General features: G+C 39.1%; 1 protein-coding gene across 1 annotated transcript in view; it reads left to right on the top strand.

The window, feature by feature from the left end:
* The first annotated feature begins 7405 nt into the window (after positions 1-7405).
* Positions 7406-11891, top strand: part of PTPRE (protein tyrosine phosphatase receptor type E) — a 181654-nt gene continuing 177168 nt past the window's right edge. Inside the window, exon 1 of the mRNA XM_050959414.1 lies at positions 7406-7412. The gene's annotated coding sequence lies outside the window, so the exon portion shown is untranslated. The remainder of the gene's footprint in view (positions 7413-11891) is intronic.

Below are 11891 nucleotides of genomic sequence, written 5' to 3'. Positions count from 1 at the left end.
TCACTGACTTGTTAACCCTTTACAGTCAAAAGAGACATAAAGTATTTCTGTTCTATAAACTCCTACTATCTGTTTATGACACTTACTCTACTAGAAATTGTTCAGTGAGCTGGGATAGAAGTTGGTTTTCCTACAGCAAAAAAGCTGTTATGCCTCATATGCTTTGCTTAGCCATTCATTTTAGCTTTAGAGGATTCAAACCTTCATGCATGGCCTAGACTTTTTAAAAATTGTTTTTTTTTTTTTTGCCTCATAACTCAGTATATATATTTGGTTCCAGAAAGATGTTTGTCATTTTCAGTAACTGAATAGTATCAGAAGAAAACATGACAAAATAATGAATGGTGTATTTTCAGCTAGAAAAAAATAAGGATGTCATACTTTTCAAGAAATGTTGGAAAATAATGCCTGAATATAAACATTAGATTAACTGCCATATTTAGTGATAAATCATCATACACAAAATCATGATTACAGTTTATAATTATCATTTTTTCAGAAATTGAAAAATGAGTGCATGTTCGAGTGGTTAGAATGAAATGTGTGAATGACCACTGGCCTGGCACAAAATGTTCATTATTATATTTTTAACTGGTTGACTCTTATTTTCTTAGTTTTTGTTTAAAAAGCATTCTTCTGGTAACATGCCTAACCAGTCTAACCATGATATGTAAGACCAGAAGCTCAGAGACTGCTTTGGTATAATGAGTGGTCAGTTTTGAAGTTGGCAAGAGTTGGTGAGTATAACCCAAGATGATCAGTTTGTCTCTTAAGGAATATCTATACCTGGGTTTTTTGGATTTTTTTTTTTTTATAAGTGCTAATTAACATGTTAATTCATTAAAAATGTCTTGTGATAAGAATATAAAGAAGATTAAGTCTTCAATAATTTTTAATCATGCATTAAATTAATAAATGTTTCTTGTAAGATGTTTTAGGGGAGAAAATGAAATGAGTGTTAGTAGAGTTTTTGTATTAATCTCAAGAAATTACCTGTTCAACATTTTTGGACTTTAAAATACAAAATAGCTGTCTTATTTGTATGTTTGCAGATTAAAACATTAAGGGTGGTAATATTTATCTCTCTGAATACTAAATCTCTTATTGGAACTTAAATAATGCTAAGAATGAAATTCCCCCCTGTAGGGGCTCCACACACACTTGCGTATGGTTTAAATTTCACTTAAATCCTTAACTGGGGTTGGAGTGATGCATGGGACCTCCTTTAGTTCTTTGCACTAGAATAAATTTCACCCATATAAAGTATGGTAATCTCACTGACCATAAATCATGTCAGATCCCCCAAGCAGGAAACACCTGTGTAGGACTCAGGAAATGCTAATAGTTTCCTTCAGATCTTTCTGTTGAGTGGGGGAAAGCTTGATCTCTGTAGGCTGGGAAGCAGTGTTTTACCCAGGAATTAAAAATGGGGATGGGATGGGCGGAGAGGGAGAGTTCGATTTTACAGGAGGGCTGAGGGCCGACAAGTGTTGAGACCATGAAGGTGAAACTGGGCTGTATGGCACCATAGTAAAAACTGATAGTTTCCAAAGCCAGTAGTAACTGTTGCAGTAATTTTTAAACAACAACCAAAAACTGCTCATGAGAAAGCCAGAACATTGTCCCAGGGAGGACTAATTTGAACTTCAGTCTCAGTGTATTTTCTATTTGTTTCCAAGATGTTCAGTCTTTTTGAAAAAAGAGTATAACAAAGCAATTAAATTTATGGCTTTTTAATGTCTTTTGAAGATTCTGTAGCTTGTACTAGCGCTGGCTGCAGTAGATGGCCTCTGCAGTGTGTATAGGAGAGATTAGGGTTACACTTTTCTGTGAGCAAAGCTTGTACTCCACTATGTCTTCCAGAGAAATTTGTAGCTCCATCAAATGCACAAGCATCCATCTGTTTGGGGTTCAATTTACAAGCATTTAACTCTTCTAAGATGTCACAGATGCAGCTGATGTGTCTTCTATAACCTTAATTTAGAATGCATCTGCTAGCCTACCACGGAATCAAGATAACATATGCAATGACTTAATGCTTGATGCCCATTTGCATTGGTGCATTCATCAGCCATGTATGCACATTTTTTTGAATATGGTGAGAGAGTTCTTCACTTTTTCAACTGCTGAGTCTTTCACTATTGCTCCGCATGCATCTAGCCAGTCAGCTGAATTTTTTTGCCAAAAGATAGCAAGCACTTGCCAGTCTTATTTATCCTGAAGTTGGACACTGGTTCTGAACAAGTGACAGTGCACTTAACACTGGTCTCCAGTTTGTAGTGTGTGGCATCTCTTGCTTAAATAGAAAGAATGATGCAACAGCCATGTTGGTTCACATAAACTGAGTTGTGTCTCCAGCATTCTTAACAGCCTCATTAAGTTCTTCTAAACTGTCTTAAGCTTTTCTGCATGTTGATGCAGTCCAGAGGCATGGTGTTTTGCAGCCTTTTCATGTAGGTTGTCAGTATTGGCTTGGCTGATGAGTCTGGCAAACCAAGCTCTGCCACTTTTATTATATAAATCCATGATATGCTCACATCTTGAATACTGCGTGCAGTTCTGGTCACCCCATCTCAAGGAAGATATATTGGAACTGGAAAAGGTACAGAGAAGGGCAACAAAAATGATTAGGGGTATAGTACAGATTACCTATGAGGAGAAATTTAAAAGACTAAAAAATTAGACAGACTTTTCAGCTTGGAAAAGAGACGATTAAGAGGTGATATGATAGCGGTGATATGATAGAGGCCTAGAAAATCTTGCCTGGTGTGGAGACAATGAATAAGGAAGTGTTCACTTAATACAAGAACATGGGGTTACCCAATGACATTAATAGATAGCAAGTTTAAAACAAACCAGAGGAAGTATTTCTTCACACAGTGCACAGTCACTTGTGGAACATCTTGCCAGGGATGCTGTGAAGGCCAAAATAATAACAAGGTTCAAAAATAACTAAAGTTAGTTCATGGAGGTGGGGTCCATCAATGACTATTAGCCAGGATGGGTAGGGAAGCAACACCGTGCTCTGAGTGGTCCTAGCCTCTGTTTGCCGGAAGCTGGGAGTGAACGACATGGGATGGCTCACTGGATGATTCTCTGTTCTGTTCATTCCCTCTGAAGCACCTGGCATTGGCCACTGTTGGAAGACAGGACAGTGGGGTAGATGGACCATTGGTCTGACCCAATATGGCCATTCTTACATAAAAATTAATTATAATAAGTTTAGTACAGAAACTCCCCAAGATAATGACCTCTTGAGATAATGATGATGTGAGATAACGACCTTGGCAAATAATGCATTTTAAAAGTCTTGGCCTAGTCGGAAACATATATTTAAGTTTCCCAGGCAAAAATCCGGTATTCTGGAGTGAAGTCACTAAAACATAGTCCAACAAACAAATACTCTGGCCACTGTTGTTCGTTGTGCCACTGTTCATTCCACTGCTCCGTCCACAACAGCCCTGCACCATCACCTTCTGCTGCCATTGTGACCTGTGTGAGTCGGTCTCTCGAGGTTTCACCCAGCTCTCAGTTATTTCAGCTCTGAGTGGGAGAACCTCTCTGCTAGTGCAGTCTGGGCTGTCCCTTCCACAGAAACACCGTCCCACAGCAGGTCCAAGCACTTAAACCTCATTATCGGTGATTTCAGCGCTAGAGGTCACTTAACATGCCAAAAGAGACTCTATGGAGCCTAATCAGCAGTATCTCTAGACAGAAGAGAGGGGCAGGTCAAATAGTGCCTGTGACTCTTAGGCAGAGCCCACTCCACCAAGCAAATCACCTGTGCCCCGCCCTCTCTCGTTTCACTAGGATATGGCATCCAAACCTCCTGTTTAGGGAGTGCAGTTCAGTTGAGTGTGCCCTAGTGCTTAATTTGTAATGAAAGAGGTGTTGGGGCTCAAGCAAGCTTGTTATTTTCATAACTGATGTCGCAAGTTCAGAGGTCCCAGGGCTACGAACTGCCAAGCCTAGAGGTGCTGGGGCTCAGCCTTGGCAAGCCCTAGCACAAATTAAACACTGAGGGAGACACCCTCATTCAGGTAGGCTAAGTACAGTTCTGTTGCCTTTTACTCATACAATAAGGATAACAACGTTTTCATGACCCCCACATTTAATACTCAAGTGATTTGTAACCCAACACCAACCAAAATTGGGTAGCACAGCTCTCTCTGCTGGATACCTAGGCAGAGTAGGTGTGTTCATGTAAATACAGTCTGGGCCTGAAACCTTTTCACCCACCCGTGGCTCATCACTTCCCTGTCAGGGGAGAGCTCATTCAGACCTTGCTTACAAATAATAATTAGAAATTATTAGGTAGGCCAATATAGTCAAAACAAATGCACCAACATTGTCATAAATAACAGCTGTATGAGGAAGCTAGTCTTTGTTCATACTTTTCAAACCCATTATGCTTTCTCAGGTACAACTATTTTCTCATACACTGTATATGCTTTTAAAGTGTGTATTAATGTTTCAGTTTCAGTTCAGATTTCCAACTGACTAAATTGGCAACACTGCATGTAACAGGGGGAGGGGGTTTTGGGGAAATTTGAGGGGCTGTGTAGGGAATTCCCTGCCGGGAAGAGGGGTTAGAGGGGAGTTTGAGTCTCTAAGCCCCCAGATGTCCTTACATACCTACAAAACTCACTGCTGATCTTTGAATGTCCATAGAAGGCAAGAAACCATGGAAGATAATGTGAACAAGTTTAGTACTGTGTTACCTTTGGTGAGGGGAATCTCTGGAAGCAGAGGACTGATGATGTAGTAATAACTGGGTTAAGTTCTATTATCTGTGTTATGCAGGAAGTGAAACAGAATTGTCATAATGGTCCCTTGTGCATGGGCAGTGCATGAACCGCCAGCTGGGGAAGGCAGGTGGCGACTTGGCCCCAGCCTTCCCACCTCCTGAGCACAGGAAGGTGCATAGTCCCAACCTCAGTGGACCCGCATGCTGCCGCAGGGGGTACGGTCACACCTGGATGGGTGGGGAGGCAAAGCCTCCCACAGCCTATGCAACCCACCCCCCCATGTGATACTGCCTCCTCACCAGCCTTGGCATAGGGAGTGCTGGGAACAGGACTTGAGTGCAGGGGTCTTGGGAATGAGACAAAGCGGCAACACTGTGGCCCAAAAGGCAGTCTGAGGATGCTGCTCTAATTTAGACAGGACCGCAGGGTTGCGTAAGTTATACTGGGGCTCTCCAGTCCCCGGAGCAGCCCAGGACTGGGAAGGTGCAAAGATGGCTTATGGACCCTTTTTGCTCCAACCTTGCCCCTGGTCTTCAAGTTCTGTGCTGTGCCTCTGAGAATCTGTGACTTCAGGGATGTAGGCAGAGGGGCTTCTTTGGAAGAGATGAGACCTGGAAACCATACTGCTGCTCCTCCATACTGCTGCTCTCCCGATTAGTTGCTACTGGTATTCTACCCCTCCTCCCGCCCACACACTTGCCTTAGAGAAGGGAAGAATATGAGACCATGACTTTCATATTCATGTACTTAGTAACCCTTTTCTAAACAGTATGTTGTACAGTACATGGCCTATTTTAGCTCAGTTTGTTTCTCTTTAATAAATATTTAAATATGATGTATTATAGGCCTGCAAACACATGCTACAGGTCTTAAACACTTACTTGCCTTAACCCACTTCCTGTATGAAACTAATTAATACTTAGCTGTTACACAGAGTATGTCCCAATCAAACTTTGCCTCACCCACCTTGTCTATCGTTACAGTTGGGGGAAGGACGTAGTTTATTTGCAATAATAATTTTTTTTTGTGAAGTCATAACTTTTTAATTAAAATTTTTTTGCTGTTGAATAAAGACCATTTTCAACATTTGCATTCAGATATTTCATTTGAAAATTTTTGACCAGATATATAGTTAAACTGTGAGTGCAAATAGTTATGGGAGCAAAACTATCTCTACTTATTTATGCTGGTAGGTCACATTCACAAATTGGAGGATAGTGGCTGAAAGGTTTAGTGTGGTGGTAGAAGTTAAGAGCATAGTAGGAAAGGAGGACAAATGCACAGGGCAGGATGGTATTGTGCAGAATGTGCAGGAAAAATAATTGTTGGTTGAATTCAGTGGGCTATTGGAAGGATTTGTGGCCTGTTAATCTTTATAATGCAGAATTATTATAGAATTACCAGTAGTTACTTCCATTTCTTTTGATGTGTAATAAAATCAGCTACAGTAGGGATCATATAAAGCTGTATTCTGCAGGCTACTTATGGACCTTCTAATTCACCCACCAGGAATGGATAAATTGCTTCTGGATCTCTTGGAATAAAGTGTAGCTCTGATGAACTGGCAAACATTTCTATTGCTCCGGATTCATCTCCCTCTTTGTTCTGCCTTCTGCCCCCTTTTTGTGCTTTATTTTCTAACCTCAATTAGTTGAATGTGAACTAGATTATGACAAGAAGTATTCCATAGAGCTCCTTAATCAGGCACTAAAAGAGGCTACAGAGGAGAGGAGGGTTCAGTGCCAGCTGTATTCAATTGATTGAAGACAGGCAAAACTTTTAGATTGTGTATTGCTGTTACATGAAAAAGGAGATCGCTGGGTATGTTTGAGACCCCTTGGAACCAGATGCTGTATGAATTGCTCCTTTCAGCATTCCTTCACAAGAAGAAAAGGGCCTGTCAGAGGAGATGTAATCCTCTTACTAGATGGACATTTTTGGCATCTTCATTGGGTACTACTTGGCATTCAGAGAAATCAGACTGCAACCAGTTAATCCTGAATCTGTGTGTGCAAAAGTCACAAACATTTACAAGCAAAATCTTGTTCCTGCTCTGTATAAATATGTAATATAGAAACCTAAATAATTCACAGGCATAGATTTGGAAGCTTCTTCTCCATGTCCAAACAGCAAACACTTGTTTTCTCTGGGGATGCATAGAACAGATACTGGCTCTTTAGCAACTAAAGATATTTTAAGAATAGGCATTTTGCATGAGGTAGGCTATATTACTGATATATTTTCTTCTCTTTCCTTATTTATATATACAAAATAATTTATTCTGCTCCTTTTACACAGAGCTAGTCAGATATCCTCATCCTCCATCCCACATTTCCCTGTTTGCTACACCCACTTGTTAGTCTTCTTTGAATTTATATTATAATCTCTGTGGGTCAGGGACTGTATTTTACTACGTTAATTCATTGCTCTGCACAACGGAGCCCTATTGCTGTTTCTTGACACTACCAGAATACAAATAAGCTAATGTTTTGGGACATAAAGTTTTAAAATCAGAGATAGAGCCTTGTGTTGGACAACTTTCTAGTTCTACATTACTGTCATTCTAAAATAATAAAGTTTTTTGAAAATGGAGAACAAGTGACAACTTTTTAATCTCTCCCTTTGTTTTATTTTCTTACAGCGTGTACCTTCTTCTTTCTTCAGGTGAGTACTCTATTTTCCTTTATTTAATATTGCAACACCTGGCTGAGAACAGCACATGTAATATGCTGCTGACATTAAAAATTACTCAACTTGTGGATGAAATTAGTAACTGCAGGCTATAATGCCACCCATGTTATATTTAATCTTATACTCAGCTATGTGGGTTACACTCTTTGTTAAGCTATATATCAGAGCCTACTATTGCTTTACTATTGAATACTCACTAAATGCATTCTTCAGAACATATCTTCAGCATGTTTAACTTTCATTAGTTTGTAGTCACTTTAAAGAAGGTATTGCTTTATCTCAGTGACACACATTTGAAAACCATTAGGGAGCACACTCAGATAATTGCATTAATGGTAATTGCTTCTTAAAATTGAGCTGCTATTGGGAAAACTACTGAAAATGAAGTATTCTAGATCTTGATATCAGCAAAACAGTGCTGCCTTCATTGTAATTGCATTCCTGTTGAGGGGTCAGTTGATAATAGTGTTGTGCAAAAATGGTCTTATTCTTAGGGAAAAGGAGACTTTTAATCATAACTGACTTGGTTTTTGATTGATGGGTGGCCGTGGTAATATCTTTTATTGGATCAACTTCTGTGATGAGAGAGACAAGTTCATGCATGACCTGTTCTCTGAAAGACTTGAAAGTCAAAATTAAATTGTGTGTGTGTGTGTGTGTGTGTGTGTGTTTGTGTGTGTGTGTGTGAGAGAACGCGTGCGCGCAGTTCCCTTGTTGGCCACGTTCTAGTACAGGGGTTCTCAAACTCGGGGTTGGGACCCCTCAGGGTCATAAGGCTATTACATGGGGGGTCATGAACTGTCAGCCTCCAACCCAAACCCTGCTTTGCCTTCAGCATTTATAATGGTGCTAAATATATAAAAAAGTGGTTTTAATGTATAAGGGAGGTTGCACTCAGAGGCTTGCTATATGAAAAGGGTCACCAGTACAAAAGTCTGAGAACTCAGAAGGGGATCCAGGGGTTATAGTGGACCACAAGCTAAATATGAGTCAACAGTGTGATGCTGTTGCAAAAAAAAGCAAACGTGATTCTGGGATGCATTAACAGGTGTGTTGTGAGCAAGACACGAGAAGTCATTCTTCCGCTCTACTCTGCGCTGTCAGGCCTCAGCTGGAGTATTGTGTCCAGTTCTGTGCACCGCATTTCAAGAAAGATATGGAGAAATTGGAGAGGGTCCAGAGATGAGCAACAAGAATGATTAAAGGTCTAGAGAACATGACGTATGAAGGAAGGCTGAAAGAATTGGATTGGTTTAGTTTGGAAAAGAGAAGACTGAGAGGGGACATGATAGCAGTTTTCAAGTATCTAAAAGGGTGTCATAAGGAGGTGGGAGAAAACTTGTTCATCTTAGCCTCTAAGGATAGAACAAGAAGCAATGAGCTTAAAGTGCAGCAAGGGAGGTTTAGGTTGGACATTAGGAAAAAGTTCCTAACTATCAGGGTGGTTAAACATTGGAATAAACTGCCTAGGGAGGTTGTGGAATCTCCATTTCTGGAGATATTTAAGTGTAGGTTAGCTAAATGTCTATCAGGGATGGTCTAGACAGGATTTGGTCCTGCCATTAGTGCAGGGAACTGGACTCGATGACCTCTCGAGGTCCCTTCCAGTCCCAGAGTTCTATGAATCTATGGACCCCTGTTCTAATACTTCCATAAAATTGAAGTCTGCAATCATTCTCATCATACTTCTACTACATCTGTATTTTAATATTTTGTGTGGGCTTCCAAAAGATGGTCTGAACACGATGGGCACCATTGTTCTCCAACCAACTCTTTTCTTACTAATTGACTTTTTACTAATTGTAAGCGGGGATGTTGCAAATGTTTGTTCTCTTCTCCGAGTGGATCAGGGGACAGGGTGGGAGTGGAGCTTTTCACCAAGCTGGATAAAAATTGATGATTTAAAAAGAATCTGTTTTTTCTTATTTAAATTGGATTATTTTATTTAAATTAAAGGTTTATTTTTTAAAAATTTAATTTGACAACCTATGTTAAGGCCTGAATTTATAACCATTTAATATTATTGTTTGTATTTAATATAAACATTATGTGTTAGCTGCCAAGTTTTAAAGAAAGTCATATCACTGAACTGGTGGAAGTACTTGAAACTAGAGTTTGCTGATGTGCTAAACCAGCTTCTGACAGCAGTAGTCTGTTCTTTAGGTGCAGAGGGAACATTTTTCTTTATTTCAGTTTATTCAAATAGTTTTGTTCAATGATCAGTTCATTCAAAGTTAAGAAACTAATTTTTAATTGAAAAAGTAGGAAAGCTTGTTTTCCCCTTCCCATCTATGAATGAAAACTAGGTTTGAGAGGACTAGATCTACTAGTTCTAACATCCTGAAGGACATGGTGACCGGAAACAATCCATTCAATTCACCAACTACAGTCAATACTTCCTTTGTTTAATAAATCAATTAAAAATGAAGAACATGTTCTGATAAACTTTTGTTCTTATGTACCCAGCACGTTTAAGGTAATGTTTCATGTAATGATAAATATAAAATAAACTTTAAAATGCTGTTTTTGTGTATTGAATTTGAATTTCCATCCAAATAGAGCTTCACACAAATTGCAGGTTAAAAAAAATTAACCATATAAATACAAAATGCATCATTCACCATTTTCTAATATAATAAAAATGTAAAAATCTGAAAAAAATGTAAGTTAAGCTATGTAATTTCTTCAATAAATGTGCATTGATGTAGTGTATCCTCCTGACTGGCAAAAGGAAGCACCAAATTTTGTGTGAAGGCCATATTTAGTTGTATATCATCATGTTTTGATGGTTACCAATCAATGAGAATCAACTTTTATTTAGGAAAACAACTTTTCTTTAGGAAAAATACAAATGCAAAACCCAATTAAAATAATTATTTAAATTATTTTTTTTCTGCTAGCTGATATAAATCATTATTTAAAATGATTTAAATCACTTTGATTTAAATCTGTCTACCCTTCTTTGCACACTTTTCTCACCCCAAAAGAATTCTCACCAATGTTTGCCTTTTCAACCCTTATCCTTGAGATGAGGAGGGGAATGGGAGCTGCAGGAAGCGGTGCAGGCCGGGCCACCGCTTCCCGGAGCTCCTGTTAGCTGGGAATGGCAAACCACAGCCACTGGTTGCTGCGAGCAGTCGTACCTGCGGACACTCAGGTAAACAAAGCATCTCACGGCCTACCATATACCCTGAACAAGCCGTGAACCAGGTTTGGGAACCACTGATCTAGATCATACTTGTTGTTATAGTTGTATCTGATAGCCTGCAATGGCTTGTTGATTTTGATTGAGATTAGTCTCTACATACTACAGCTCTGGAACTAGAAGAGCAAAAATTGAAAAGACAGTGAAATAAATCAAAGTGGGCAAAGAAAATTGAAGAAATAGAAGTAGACTGAAATCAAGTTGGCAGTCCAGTTTTTTTTCTTATTTACTTTAACAGATAACTTTCTTTGGGTGCAGGGAAGTGGATGTGGATAGCATTAAATAGTCATCCTCCCAAATAAATTTATACTCCATCCCTAAATCCCTCCTTTGCTACCACACTTGCACGCTGTGTCTTAATCTTGTGCTAGGCAACTTTTTCACACTGCATTTCATTACCAGTAGCAGTCTTCGGCTCTGAGTTTGACAGAATTTGATAGCCTGGTAACAAAGACAATTGCAGTTGTATGCTTCTTGAAATACCTCCTTGACAGGAAGCAGTACATTGACTAACAGAGGGAGACTATTTTTACTCTAGCATTATAAGGAAGCATAATATTGTAGTTCTTGATGGTAGTTCTTGAGGATGATTATGATGATAATACTTAACTCTAAAAAGAGAAGAGTTCTACTAAAAACATACCTCTCTTTTGTTGTTCTGACATGAAACAAATTATATTTTTTACATGAACAAAAACAGAGAAAATGTTTTCTTTAAAAATAAGAATGGTTACATATTTAAAATAATGACATCTATAAACTGCTACAAATGCCAGCATTGCAACGCTATGGAGAGAATGTCTCCAGTTCTTTGACATGTTTATTCTGTATCTGCTGGTACTAATATGAAACTGGAATGATTTTGTATATACTACATTGGAAACATTTTCAGGGCTACTTGTAAACATTAAAGGAGATCTGTGCATTCTTCCACTAAATAAAAAAGTAAAAGTCACATTTGACCTCAAACACAAAAAGTTGTTTGTGAGTTTTTTTTTATTTATCAATAAATTGTTACTGAGCAATCAAGGCCCATGCATGTTGGGTTCTGAGAATTGAGTCATGCTAAATTCCTATTTACTGGAGTTTGGGAAGAATTTGAAACACATGGGCTATGGCTACACTTGAAATTTCAAAGCGCTACAGCGGCAGCACTTTGAAGTGTGAGTGTAGTCGGAGCGCCAGCGCTGGCAGAGAGCTCTCCCAGCGCTGCACGTAAACCACATCCCTTACGGGTGTAGCTTGCA

Source organism: Gopherus flavomarginatus, chromosome 6 (assembly GCF_025201925.1).
Source record: "Gopherus flavomarginatus isolate rGopFla2 chromosome 6, rGopFla2.mat.asm, whole genome shotgun sequence".
In the NCBI taxonomy this organism is placed as follows: Eukaryota; Metazoa; Chordata; order Testudines; family Testudinidae; genus Gopherus; species Gopherus flavomarginatus.
This window is presented reverse-complemented; position numbering and strand designations above follow the sequence as displayed.